The sequence below is a fragment of the Cornus florida genome, unplaced genomic scaffold (genome assembly GCF_030987335.1).
Source record: "Cornus florida cultivar Cherokee Brave unplaced genomic scaffold, ASM3098733v1 CherokeeBrave_3.0.0_Hap2_Chr08, whole genome shotgun sequence".
In the NCBI taxonomy this organism is placed as follows: domain Eukaryota; kingdom Viridiplantae; phylum Streptophyta; class Magnoliopsida; order Cornales; family Cornaceae; genus Cornus; species Cornus florida.
In genome coordinates this window covers 24,717,038-24,732,370 of record NW_026775578.1, presented here as the reverse complement: position 1 = coordinate 24,732,370, position 15,333 = coordinate 24,717,038, and the positions used below count along the sequence as shown (strand labels likewise).

Below are 15,333 nucleotides of genomic sequence, written 5' to 3'. Positions count from 1 at the left end.
TTGATCTTGGTTTAGAAACATCAGTGGTGATAGACTTAGTTAGAACTGATCATTTTGTGGCTGCTGCAGGAGTACATTGTGTACATGGGTGACCGTCCCAAAGGTGATATCTCTTCATCATTCCTTCACACAAGCATGCTACAAGAAGTTGGTGATAGACTTAGTTAGAACTGATCATTTTGTGGCTGCTGCAGGAGTACATTGTGTACATGGGTGACCGTCCCAAAGGTGATATCTCTTCATCATTCCTTCACACAAGCATGCTACAAGAAGTTGTTGGAAGGTCACTACATATACTTGTATATATGTGTTTATAGTATATATGTACCATATATATATTAACATATCAAAAGGTAATAATAATATGATCTCAAGTGTTTCTCGGTAATCTGCACAGGCTAAGCAGACTGTGCATGTGGTTGTCAATTTAAAGGTTTAGAATTAATTGACATTTCAATTTCAAGGTTTCATGAACAGATGAATTTAATTAATTTTGAGGTGTAAAATTGTCCACATGCTTAGTACCAAAATGGACACCTAAATCTCTCTTATATATATAAGACCCAGCATAATAAGCACGTAAATCCAAGAAGAAAACTATATATATATATATATATATATATATATGCTAAAACGTCCAGTAAGATGACACTGCATGTCTACTATCATGCCATATGTATATTTAAAAGAAGAGAAAATGTATATAGAAACCAAGAAATTTAAATTAATTAACTTCCTTCTTTACTGCATGAATCGAACAGTATGCGGGCATCAGAATCTTTACTGTATAGCTACACGACGAGCTTTAATGGGTTTGTAGCAAAGCTGACAAAGGAAGAGAAGGAGAAAATTGCTGATGGGCTATTAATTAATTTATAATTTCAATTAATTACTTAATCTATCCCATGATTTGTTTGTCCTCAATCTCTTGACTCTGCTTTAAATATAATTTTTTTTTTTTAAATAATAATTTCAGGCATGGAAGGAGTAGTGTCTGTGTTCCCTAATGAAAAGACGGAACTCCACACAACAAAGTCGTGGGACTTCGTGGGCTTCCATCAACGAGTTCCAAAAAGGTTCAAAGTTGAACGTGATATCATTATCGGAGTGTTTGACACTGGGATTTGGCCTGAATCTGAGAGTTTAGATGACACAGGATTTGGTCCGCCTCCAAGCAAATGGAGTGGCTTTTGCCAACCCTCAACAAATTTCACTTGCAACAAGTACATACCACTAAAATTTAAATTAATGGAAATATAATTAATTGCTTGTGCTGCCACTGAAATTTTGAATACTTTGCAGTAAAATTATTGGAGCTGAATACTACCATACAGGAAGACCAATCCCTGCAGAAGATTATGCTTCACCAAGAGATATAGATGGTCATGGAACACACGTTGCGTCTATAGCAGCAGGGCGCTTAGTCAGTGGCGCAAGCTTATTAGACCTGGGCATGAGTACAGCTCGGGGAGGTGTTCCCTCGGCTCACATTGCTGTGTACAAGATTTGTTGGTCTGATGGTTGTTCAGACGCCAATATCCTTGCAGCATTTGAAGATGCAATTGCTGATGTAGTTGATATAATATCAATGTCGATTGGACCTAGTAATAAGAAGAAACCCCCCAGGGATTACTTTGAAAATCCTAGTGCCATTAGAGCTTTCCATGCTATGCAGAACGGAATACTCACATCCTTTTCTGCTGGTAATTCGGGTCCTGCTTCTGAAACCATCGGAAATTACGCACCATGGTCTCTCTCAGTGGCTGCTAGCACCATAGACAATGTTTTGTGACAATGATGCAGTTGGGCAACCATATGTCTTATCACGTGACCAATCATGTCCTCTTCTATAGCTATTTATAGATTGTTGACATAATATTCATGATATATGCCATCCAAATCCATGGGTCGTACTAGCTAGGGGTGGGACTTGGGCGGCCAAGGAGATAGCCCACGCCAAATCCAATGTTCTAATACCTTAGCTCACACCAAGCTCAAATCCCAAAAAATTTATCATGTCTCATTCCGTATTATATTGTGATATCCCTCGATTCTAGAGCCACGGGTAATCAAATCCGAGCATGGAATAAAAGAGATATCAAACCATTAATATTTAAACAAGCATTTGAATATAAAAAGAATAATAAATAAATAATAAACTGAAGGGAATTAAATAATAAATCCTTATTTACAAATCCTCAAATAAATAATAATTAAAAATTTAATAATAAAATTCTCCAATCCTCTGATTAAATTAATTAAACTACAACTCGGGAATCCATACTGTAAACCCCTAATAATATCTTAACTGAAAAACTGAATTGAAATAAAACTAATAAGTAAAACATGAAGAAGATGTGAGATATATTTTGTAATTGGCTAATTTCAATGTCAAAACAAGTCCGATCAAGTTTTTACATTCTGTATTTTTCAGAACGAAATTTTAAAGATTAAAGATCGGATGCGGCTTTGAAGAAGGTCAAGTGTTCATGATATACTACACTCCGAGACGATGAGAACAACGCTATAATAAGTTTTGAGAGGTAGTGAGAACATTTAGGAAGAGTTTTGAAAGGTTCGGATCGAACAAGTTTTTACATTCTGTCCATCTTGAACTGGTTCAAGATCTCTCGAACATGTTCAACATCATCAGAATGCTAAAATTTCAAGACTGACCATCTTGAACCGGTTCAAGAAGGCTGAACTGGTTCAGAGAATCCGTCGGATTCCTTACTGTCCATCTTGAACAAGTTCAAGATGGCTGAACCGGTTCAAGAAGTCTTAGATGTATCAGGTTTCCAGTTTCCTTCTTCTGATGTTTCCTTTTTTATCCTAGTTTCCTTCTAAGCCTTATGCACGAAATTTATCATATTTTCTGAGGGATTAGGACTTTCAAAACTCTATATAAACCTTGTCATATACATTGGTGGAAGATGGCTGGAGGGAAAATCAATTCTATATTTTGAGAAAGCCTTTTAGAGAGAGAAAATTTAGAAAATCAAATCTGATTATTCTGAATTTATTTATAAGAGCATACACATATATTCATGAGTGATTCAGTGGTGTTGTTCTCTATCTCATCGGAATCGGAGCTATACTGAAGATTCAAATATTCCAGATGAGAAACAGGATTTAATTATTCTACAATCGAGCATTCGTGGAGTGCTATCTGATCTACCTGCTACTCTTCTACAAATATCAAGTGTAAGCCTGAGATCAAGTTGCTATTGGACGGGGAGTCGCAAAGCCAGAGGATCGTCAGCGGTTGGTATGGTGTAGAACGATAGGGTGTGAGCCAAAGTCAAAGTTCGGTATACTTTGTTTCAAACATAGTGGATTGGTTTACTTTGGACTGCATAGTCCACAAGGTTTTTCCCATAACAGTTGACGTATTTTATCAACTAGGGTTTTCTCACTAAAAATCCTGGTGCAATTTCTCTAAACTTAACTTGCTTTACTTTTCAGTATTTATATTTATGATTGTGGATGATTAATTGATCATACAATTTAATCAATCATAAATTAAGCAAGTTGACCTAATAATCAGATCTAGGTCATTAAAGTAGTTAATCACAATTAAAATCAGCTGTTTCCGCACCCCGCGTAACTCTTGTTTTACAATTTGGTATCAGAGAGGGTTACGCGATATACAGAGTAGATCATAGTTGTTGATTAATTGTTGATTTTTGCATCATGTCTGAAAATTCATCTGTTGTTGATGTGTTGCTTTTATGACCTGTTTTTTATTCTGTCACAAGCATGTAAAGTGAATGGTCAAAATTTAAAAAGGATTTTGAAAATTTGTTGGAGAAATTGAATCTTGCTGAACTTGATAGAGATATTTATAAGTTAGAAGTTTTTGTCTCTAATAAGAGTTTGGAAGAAATTGGCCGTAAGAATTTGAATCTTCTTCATAAGATTGATTTTCTGGAAAATGAACTTAAAAAGGTAAATTTGTTTAATAAATCACTAGAACTTAAAATTGATAATTTGAGTAGTGAATTTGTTAAATCAAAACAGTGGTTTCAGAAAATTGATATTGACACTTGCAAAATAGATAAGTTAAAAGGTGTGGTTGGGAATGTTATGAGTAACAAAGATTTGGCATCAATTTCAAAGGATCTGTATTTTAAGAAATTAAAAGATATTTTTGTGAAAGTTGAAACCAAACCATATGTTGTTTTTAATTCTCCTAAACTTATTTCAACATGTCATTTTTGTGGTTAAAAAGGGCATATCAAGTACAAGTGTCAGAAAAGAAAAATTGAACTAGGAAAGAATTTGAAAAATCTAGAGAGTTCAAAATTGAGGAAAAGAGGATTAGGATTTTTGAGCCTTGAGACACTTTGCCTAGAACAATAGGGAAATCATTGCATAATGAATCTAAAATTGTTTGGATAAAGAAAGAGAATTTTAATTGCCTTGCTATGCACACTGCACTTAGAGTACTTGGTCCATGTGGTTGGTACTTTGATAGTGGTTGCTCTAGGCATATGACAGGGGATAGAACATTATTTACCACATTTAAGGAATGCTCAGTTGGTACTATTACTTTTGGTGATGGTAAGGCTTCTATTGTAAGTGGTAAATGTAAGATCAAATTTTCAAGAATTGGGGAGTTAAAAAATGTTCTATATGTTAAAGGTTTAGTTGTTAATCTGTTGAGTATTAGTCAAATATGTGATGAGAAGTTTCAAGTCAATTTTACTCAATAAGGGTGTTTTGTAACTAATGAAAAAGGTAAATGCATCTTGAAATGAACTAGAACTTCTGATAATTGTTATGTTGTGTTTTCAGATCCTTCACTTATGTATTTTTCTGCAGTTACTGATGAGGCTATTGTATGGCATAAAAGACTTGGACATGTGAATTATAATGATTTAGTGAATTTGTCTAACAATGATCTTGTTCGAGGTTTGCCTAAATTGAAGATGCCTAAGAATGAAATATGTGGTCCATGTTAGTTAGGAAAACAAACTAGAGTGTCACATAAGAGACTTATTTATAAAGTCACTTCTCGACCTTTAGAGTTGATTCATATGGATTTGATGAGTCGCATAACATCTGATAGCATTGGAGGAAAAAGATATTTGCTTGTTATGGTTGATGATTTTTCTAGGTTTACTTTTGTTGCATATTTGAGAGAAAAATCTGATACTTTTGTGAATTTCAGGTCTATTTACAAACTTATTCAAAATGAGAAGGGATATCGAATTAATCGGATTAGAAGCGACAATGAAGGTGAATTCGAACCTAAGGAGTTTATTGAATATTGTGATAAAAATGGCATTAAGCATGAATTTTCAGCACCTAAAACACCACAATAGAATAGTGTAGTGGAAAGAAAAAATAGGATAATTGCAGGTATGGCTCGTACTATGCTTCAGGAGAATAAGATTGCTAGTCACTTTTGGGCTGAATCGGTACGTACTACTTGTCATATCCTAAATAGAGTTTATCTTAGGCCTGGAACTAACAAGACTTCATATGAATTGTGGTATGATAGAAAGCCCACTGTTAAATACTTTCGAGTCTTTGGAAGTAAATGTTATATCCTTAGAGATAGGGAACACTTGGGAAAATTTGACTTTAAAAGTGATGAAGGTGTATTTTTGAGTTATTCACAAATTAGTCGCGCTTATAGGATTTTTAATCTTAGAACCAAAGTGGTCATGGAGTCTATAAATATTGTATTTGATGATACAAAATCTAAGATAACCTCTTCTCAACTTGATGAAGAAGAAACTAATTTTGAAATTGCAGGAGAAAGGAAAGTACCTGCTATTCAAGAAGAAGAAAGAGGTGAGGATTTAGGTGGAGAAGGTGAAGAGGTTAAAGAAGATAAGGATGAGGAATTAGAGGTTATCACTGATGAACCTATAGGAGTTCCTGCACCGTCTCTAGATATTCCCACATCTAGTAGTTCTAGAGTTAGATTGAGTCATCCAATTGATAATGTGATAGGTCCTTGGAATAAGCATGGTACTAGGAGTACAGTCCGTGATGATGTAGGACACTCATGCATTGTAGATGATATAGTTCACTCATGTCATATGGCTCAATTTGAACCTAAGAATGTTGATGAAGCTCTTCAAAATTCTGATTGGCTTATGGCTATGCAAGAATAATTGCTTCAATTTGTGAATAATGATGTTTGGGAATTAGTGCCTCAACCTAGTGATGTTAATATCATAGGGACCAAATGGATCTTTAAAAATAAACTTGATGAACATAGTCTTGTGATGAGGAATAAAGCTAGCTTAGTTGCACAAGGATACCCTCAAGTTGAAGGAATTGATTTTGATGAGACTTTCGCACCTGTTGTTAGACTTGAATCTATTCGACTTCTTTTTGCTCTTGCATGCCACTTTAAATTCAAATTGTTTCAAATGGATGTTAAAAGTGCTTTTCTTAATGGTATTTTGCAGGAAGAAGTTTATGTAGCACAACCGAAAGGTTTTATTGATCCACATAATCCTGATTTTGTTTTTCATCTTAAAAAGGCTCTTTATGGTTTAAAGCAAGCACCTAGAGCATGTTATGAGAAGTTGACTTCTTATCTATTGCACAAGGGCTTCAGAAGAGGAGGAGCGGATAAAACGTTGTTTATTTTCAGGAAAGGAAAAGATTTTCTTGTTGCTCAAATATATGTGGATGATATTGTTTTTGGTGCTACTTGTGATAACCTTGTTCATAATTTTTCTAAAGATATGAGTAATACTTTTGAAATGAGCATGGTTGGTGAACTAACTTTCTTTTTAGGTCTCCAAGTGAAACAACTTGATGATGGGATTTTCATATCTCAATCAAAATATACAAAGGAGCTAGTTAAAAAGTTTGGTATGAAAGATTCAAAGTATATTCAAACTACTATGAGTACTTCATCCAAATTGGATAGAGACTCTGATCTTAACAAGGTTGATCATTTCTTGTATAGGAGTATGATTGGTAGCTTATTGCATTTGGCAACAACTAGGCTAGATATTTCATTTAGTGTAGGTGTTTGTGCTAGGTATCAAGCTGATCCTAGAGAACAACACATCCTTGCAGTCAAGCATATTATTCGTTATGTCAATAGTACATTGAATTATGGATTGCGTTATTCTTCCGAGTCTAAGTCTGAGATTGCAGGCTATACTGATTTTGATTGGGCTGGAAACAAGGATGATAGAAAGAGTACTTCCGGTGGTTGTTTCTATGTTGGTACAAATTTTGTTTCATGGTACAACAAGAAGCAAAATTACATATCTTTATCATCTTGTGAGGCTAAATACATTGCTACTGGAAATTATTGCACACAATTGCTTTGGATGAAACAGATGCTTCTGGATTATGGAGTTGATCAAGGTACTATTTCTATCTTTTGTGATAATATTAGTACAATAAATATTTCAAAGAATCCAGTTTTGCATTCTAGGACTAAACACATTGACATTCAACATTACTTTCTTAGGGAACTTGTTGAACAAAATGTCGTGTTTTTAGAAAAAGTGCATACTGATCAAAATTTGGCTGATATTCTTACTAAACCATTAGATGCTCCTAAGTTCTCCTATTTTAGGAAAGCTATTGGTGTTTGTTGTCTTGATTAGATGCATTGCAAAGACATAGTCTAGAAAGGATTTTTATGCATATCTTGAGTGTTTAGATTATGTTTTTAGGAAGTTAAGCAAACCATATTGATTGAGTATGTTGAACACAAGGAGTTTAATAACACATGGATTATCTGTAGAAAGCATACAATGGCTATGATTTGATGAAATTGGTTTCGCTTACTTATTTCGTATAGTAAATGAATCATTGATAATACATTTGCTTGAGATTTCGTTGTTTTGGTTGAAGATAATGTTGATATGATTGATCATTGTCTTGGGGTTTAAACTTGATTTATGTGTTTTAGACCAAAAGAGTGAAAAGAAAAAGAAAATTGAAAAATAACTTAGAATGAAACAATTTTTGAAAAAGAAAGACAAATATTTGTTATTTTTGAAAAAAAGTGAGGTGAAAAAAGCTACCTTTGGGAATTGTCCGAAAGCTACCTTGACTCGAAACAAATGGGAATAAGGGAAAGAGCTGGTTGCCCATAAGCGTGAAAGCCGCCAATGTGCAAAAAAAAAAAAAGAAAAAAAAAGAAAAAAAAAAAAAAAAGTCTTTTGCACATGTTGATTGTTTGATTTCTAAGGATATGTGATATCATTGATTTATTATCTGAAATCTGAACAATTGACAAATCATTGTTTTTAGAACTTGGTGGTGATTTTACTACACTTACTAAGTTTGTGGAACTTAAAGAATTGATCTTGGTTATTTCTGTTGATACCTATAATCTTGTGGAGTCTACATTCTCATTGGTTTTAATTTACAAGATTTATATGGTTGGTTACTTCCTAATTCTAGGATTTTTCTTCCTTCCGACCCTTATCAATTTGTGCCAAAAAGGGGGAGAGTTTCCTGATACTTATCATTGAGGGGGAGAGAACTTTTTGCATTGAGGGGGAGAACTATTATTCAGTGCATTGACATTCAAGCATTATTAACTGTTTGCTATTTTATGCTTGTATTTATTTTCTTGATAAAGCTTCACGGGTAGTTGTGTTTGTGCTAATGTGCAGATTACAGGTTGCTATATGTGTTGAAGCTTCATGAGGTTCAAGAAAATGTCCGCATGTTATTTCCTTTAACAATCGTTGTAATTTATTTTCCTACTTGGGTAGATTGTTGAATTATTTTTAGGGTTTTGTCACGAAATTGCCAAAGGGGGAGATTGTGAGATATATTTTGTAATTGGCTAATTTTGATGTCAAAACATGTCCGATCAAGTTTTTACGTTCTGTATTTTTCAGTACGAAATTTCAAAGATTAAAGATCGGATGCAGCTTTGAAGAAGGTCAAGTGTTCATGATATACTACACTCTGAGATGATGAGAACAATGCTATAAGAAGTTTTGAGAGGTAGTGAGAACATTTAGAAAGGGTTTTGAAAGGTTCGGAACAAGTTTTTACATTCTGTCTATCTTGAATTGGTTCAAGATCTGTCGAACAGGTTCAATATCATCAGAATGCTAAAATTTCAAGACTGACCATCTTAAACAGGTTCAAGAGGGCTGAACCAATTCAGAGAATCCGTGGGATTCCTTACTGTCCATCTTGAACCGATTCAAGATTACTGAACCGGTTCAAGAAGTCCTAGATGCATCAGGTTTCCAGTTTCCTTCTTCTGATGTTTCCTTTTTTATCCTAGTTTCCTTTTAAGCCCTATGCACGAAATTTATCATATTTTCTGAGGGATTAGGACTTTCAAAACTCTATATAAACCTTATCATATACATTGGTTGAGGATGGCTGGAAGGAAAATCAATTCTATATTTTGAGAAAGCCTTCTAGAGAGAGAAAATTCATAAAATCAAATCTGATTATTCTGAATTTATTTATGAAAGCATACACATATATTCATGAGTGATTCAGTGGTGTTGTTCTCTATCTCATCGGAATCGGAGCTATACTGGAGATTCAGATATTCCAGATGAGAAACAGGATTTAATTCTTCTACAATCGAGTTCAGATCTTGAAGAACAGAAGTAAGCGTTATCACACTTTGAAAAGGTTGGAGCATTCGTGGAGTGCTGTCTGATCTACCTACTACTCTTCTACAAATATCAAGTGTAAGCTTGAGATCAAGTTGCTGTTGGACGGGGAGTCGCAAAGCCAGAGGATCATCAGCGGTTGGTGTGGTGTAGAACGACAGGGTGTGAGCTAGAGTTAAAGTTCGGTATACTTTGTTTCAAACATAGTGGATTGGTTTACTTTGGACTGCATAGTCCATGAGGTTTTACCCATAACAGTTAACGTATTTTATCAACTGGGATTTCCTCGCTAAAAATCCTGGTACAATCTCTCTAAACTTAACTTGCTTTACTTTTCAGTATTTATATTTATGATTGTGGATGTTTAATTGATCATATAATTTAATCAATCATAAATTAAGTAAGTTGACCTAATAATCAGATCTAGGTCATTGAAGGAGTTAATCACAATTAAAATCAACTGTTTCCGCGCCCCGCGTAACTCTTATTTTACAGAAGAGTTCAACGTAGAGTCAGAAGAGTGAATGACTGTCTCTTCTCGGCACGAACAATCCCTAAGACTGGAACTGACGAACACCTGAAAAATAATGGTGGGTCAGGCTCACGAACAAGTTCTAATCTACTACATCCCAAACAGAGACCCGATACACGTACACATCCTAATTAATTCAACAATAACTAAATAATCCATATATAGATATACACACACTAAAGGAACCTCACTAGACTATAGAGTTATCTCAACCTGAATAGTAGGCGACATACAAAACGCACATATAGTGGGCATGAGTACCTAGATGTACTAGGGTACACAACTACATTATATCTAGCTACACATCACTGGCAATATACGCACCTTAACCACTGATCCTGAGACTTAAGCTCATATCATGGCATATAATTATATATGTAAAATCCTTCCTATCCAACCATCAAAATAACCTATATAATTATTATTTTAATAATATGTCATCCAACTATTCCGTTAACCTGACACAAATAAGTAGGACTTAACACTATGGTTAATCCGTTCCCTTATTAAAAATAGGTAGGACTTAACTCTTAGGTTAATCCATTCCTAATATGCCCCCATCCCATAATGGTGCGTTAATCCGTATCATAACCAAATAAAAGTTTTCAATTCAAGAATAATGTAAATGATATTTACATCTAATAATCCAAATAAACATAATATAAATCATATACACATCATTTGCATTTGCTTAAGCAAAAATATCAATTCTAAGTAGCATGCATTTAATTTACATCACAAGAAACTAACATGCATCTCAACTAAATTATACATTTCCATGTTCTGATTAAATTAATTTAAATCTAAGCAATTGATTAAAATAATTTAATCCAACAATATCTAATTAATTTATCCTATTAAAATTAATTAAATTCTATACTTAGCATGTAAACTTAAATCATGCATTTCAATTCTTACTGAATCTATTTAAATTAATTAAATATTTAATATAGACCCATCAATCAATCGAATTAATATAAAAATTTATTTAAAACAAAAACAAAATTTTCTTATATAACAGATTCATTCATGACCCATATAACAGTTTGTCACATACTGTTTTTCCCTCCTCGTGTGGTATGTGCCTTGTGAAGACAAATCAATAAAATAAATAAAATTTCAATTACAAACTACAATCAACATTCTGATGCGCTTAGTTGCATGTGTGGCATGCATAGCATTTTTCTTTCCTCGTTCAGCGTGCACCATTCATAAAGGAAACAAACTCATTTATTTACAATTTAAATCCTTAGAATCCTAGAGCAAAAAACTTACCCATCATATTGTTGCTTCCTCGTTCGGCGTGCCAATTTTATAAAGAATCACAAATTTTGACTTCGCTCACAACAGGTACACAAATTGAGGCATCAAAAATTCTTTATTTATTTATTTATTATTTTTTTTCCTTTCACCATTGTTAATTATTCTATGAATCAATTTATATTTTAGAATTATCCCATTAAGAATTGAACATTATATAAACGCACTTTGAAACATCATAACCAAAATATATGTATCTATTTATCAAGACATGAAAATTCATTACAAATCCATTATTAACCCACATAAAATCAATTCATGTAGTTAGATCCAATTAATTTATTTAAAGAACCTATAATTAATCTAGCATGCATAGGGTACGAATCAAATGAGAAGAGAAGAATTAAAACTTGCCTTCAGGGATTTGATAAAAAACCCTAACCTCCTTTTTCCTCTTTCTCTTCCTTTTTTTTTTTTTTCTCTCTCTCTAAAATATATTACGTGATTATTTCCTAACTCCCTTTTCTAACCTATAATTATATATTTATAGGCTAAATAAAATAATCTAATCCTTTTCCCAATCCAAGTCAACTTAACAGAGAAAATAATAAAAAATAAAATAAAATTTAAATACTAAAAAGGTAACTAAAATATATGTTACGTATCATCTATGTATATTCTTTTATATATATATATCTATATATATATATATATATATATAAATACATCAAACTATTACTAAAGGACTTTCCTTTTATATATATATATATATATATATATATATATATACTAAAATATATGTTACATATCATCTATGTATATTCTTTTTTTATATATATAATATATAAATATACACCAGACTATTACTAAAGGACTTTCCTTATATATATTTATTTATTTATTTATTATATCTACATATACAACTATCTATTGGTAATTATCTATACCCATTAAACCCCTTATCTAAGTAGTCTATGGGACCCAATTAGTTGGTCCATTACTACTATCCATATTCAATTTCTTAAAAAAAATATATAAAAATAAGAATAAAATAAAATAATTAAATTCCTAAACAAATACACATCATCACACAAAATTTTATTTAAACAAAGAAATCAAATACACGTTTTAGCACACAATTTTATATAAACAAATAATTCAATTAACACATAAATGATTAAATTAATTAAATAAGTAAACAATTAACCAAGAAATCAAATAAATAATTAAAATTCAATTAAAACAATACCGAGACTATCCTTTTGAAATTAGGGGTATTACACATATTGCACGGTTTTCATGAGTTTTTTTGGGTTTATTGGGTCATCCCAAATTTTAAAAACTTACTAACAAATATACATTAAATAAAATGTTCAATTGGCTAAACCTTTCAAAGGTGTGACAAAAATCAACTAACTTATGTGTACTGTAACTTTATAGCAATAATATGATATCAAATGATGAATTCATGATTGATGATACTAGAAATAATCTAATAATAAATTTAAGAGTTATAAACTATCCTTATATATATTTTGGGTTTTTCGAGTTCCTCAAATTACTAAAACATTTGTCCAAAGGTTAAACCTAATCCCTTTCCACGGTCTTAAGTACCTTACCTACTCCACTCTAGTAAAATTTTGGAACTCGAATCGAGTTGCTCGGCACCCCCTAGGTCATACCGTCTTTTTGGGCTGTCTTTCAAATGTGATTTGTTATATATTTTTAAACTCCTTTTACATGCAGGGAGTCTCTGTAAACACTTTCAAGCTCAACCAGCAATACCCTCTAGTTTATGCCGGGGACGTACCAAATACTCGAGCTGGTTTTGATGGATCCGTATCCAGGTAAGCAAATATACCGAAATTTGGGATTTTTTTTTTTCCTGAGGATGAAAATGGAGCTGGATCGTTTAGTTACATCAAAGAATATTGAGGATTGGAAAATGCATAAAAAGTGAAAATGAAATGCAGGAAATGTAAAGCCCTAGGCTCATTGGATCAAACCTTAGTGGAAGGCACAATCGTTCTATGGGATTCAATGACTAGCGGATCAGAACCACTCAACGCGGGTGCTAAAGGTATCATAATGACCGGTGAAGGCTTCAAAGATTATGCAAGAACTTTCCCTTTGCCTTCCTCCTACTTGAAAAGGAATGATGTTTTCAACTACATAAAATCAACACGGTACATAGATTGCAAGACTATATATATGTGTGTGTATTAATATATACTTTATTAATCACAGCACATACATTTAACAGTTTGGATAAAACTAAATCTACAGTTCGCCAACTGCAACTAAAAGAGGAGTGACAAGGCTACTGACAGATTGGCTCCATATGTAATTTCATTTTCATCAAGAGGACCAAACCCAATTACAAAGGGCATTCTCAAGGTATCTTATACATATATCCATACGTACACACTTATATATATGGTTTGGTTTTAAATTGCAATACTTTGTCCTTGTGCAGCTTGACTTAACTGCTCTTGGAGTGGAAATTCTTGCTGCATGGTCACAAGGCACCACCGTGACGGGAATAGAGGGAGACAAAAGAATAGTTCCATTCAATATAATCTCTAGCACATCTATGGCTTGTCCACATGCAATTGGAATAGCTGCCTACATGAAATCTTTTAATCCTGAATGGTCTCCTACTGCTATTAAGTCTGCTTTTATGACAACTACTAATTACATAACTTGTAATTTCTCCGAAATGTATGATATTAGCATTAGCAAGCAATCCCAAACGAAAAAGAAAGAAAAGATTAGTCAAGACTTTTATTAATTTGTAGATAGCTAATTAACGAGCTAGCCTCTGCTTCTTTTGTTCTATGTAGCTCGTTCAATGAGCAGTGTCACTAACTCCGATGCTGAGTTGCATGCGGGGCAAGTCATATTGATCCATTAAAAGCTACAAAACCTGGTTTAGTATATGATGCCGGAGAGCTTGACTATGTGAAATTTTTGTGTGGGCAAGGTTATAGCACCAGGTCATTGCGACTTATCACCGGAGACAATAGCAGTTGTTCTAAAGCCAACAATGGAACCGTTTGGGATCTAAATTATCCTTCCCTTGCTCTATCTTTTGAGACTGAAGACCCCATCACCCGTGTCTTCCACAGAACCGTCACAAATGTTGGTTCACCGGTGTCCACTTACAAGGCAACTATGGTAGCCCCTACAGGACTTGAGATCCAAGTTGAGCCGAAAGTCCTTACTTTTAATTCACTATGCCAGACGCAGTCCTTTGTGGTTATTGTCACAGCCACATATATAGATAAGAATGTACTTTCCGGGTCATTGGTTTGGATTGATGGTGTGCATCATGTAAGGAGCCCCATTGTGGCACATTCTTCCTCTTGAAAATTTATATATGGTTGCACCATAACCATATATAAACTCTTGTGTATAAATAAGCGTGTTTCCTTCAAAATGGAATAAAAGAGATCCATGGTGTGTTCTGGATCACATTAATGAAGAAATTGCCTCCTTTATTCCTAGCTAGCAAGCCAGTTGGCTTCCAAGTATATATAAAGGTAGAAAAGCATAAAGGATCAATCAAAAAAACTGTGACTAAGCCCCAAGTCGGAAAATAAGATTAGAATGGCAACATGTAATCGACCAAACTTTCTAAGGATTGGTATAATCCCCATTATGGAATATTTATGTTCTCAGTCTGCTTTATTGAAATCCAATTTGATAGATGAAAAGAACCGGGTAAAAAATGGAAAATTGTGACCTTTCACGTCTTTTTGGGGAGATATTTGTTGACACTTATATGTGGACACCTTTTAATTGTGTAAACGCGTTTCGAAAAAAAATTATTGAGCACGGAAATTATACAAAGCGAATAATATTCACACGAGGCAGGGCAGCTACTAGCTAGCTTGTAACACTACATATACTTATATACCTGTTCTTAGTATATACCATATATTAACATGTCAAAAG

The 15,333-nt window shown here is 33.4% G+C and overlaps 1 pseudogene; it reads left to right on the top strand.

Annotated features, from left to right (window-relative positions):
• Positions 1-203: 203 nt before the first annotated feature.
• On the top strand, positions 204-14,745 carry LOC132269900 (cucumisin-like; annotated as a pseudogene).
• Positions 14,746-15,333: the final 588 nt, after the last annotated feature.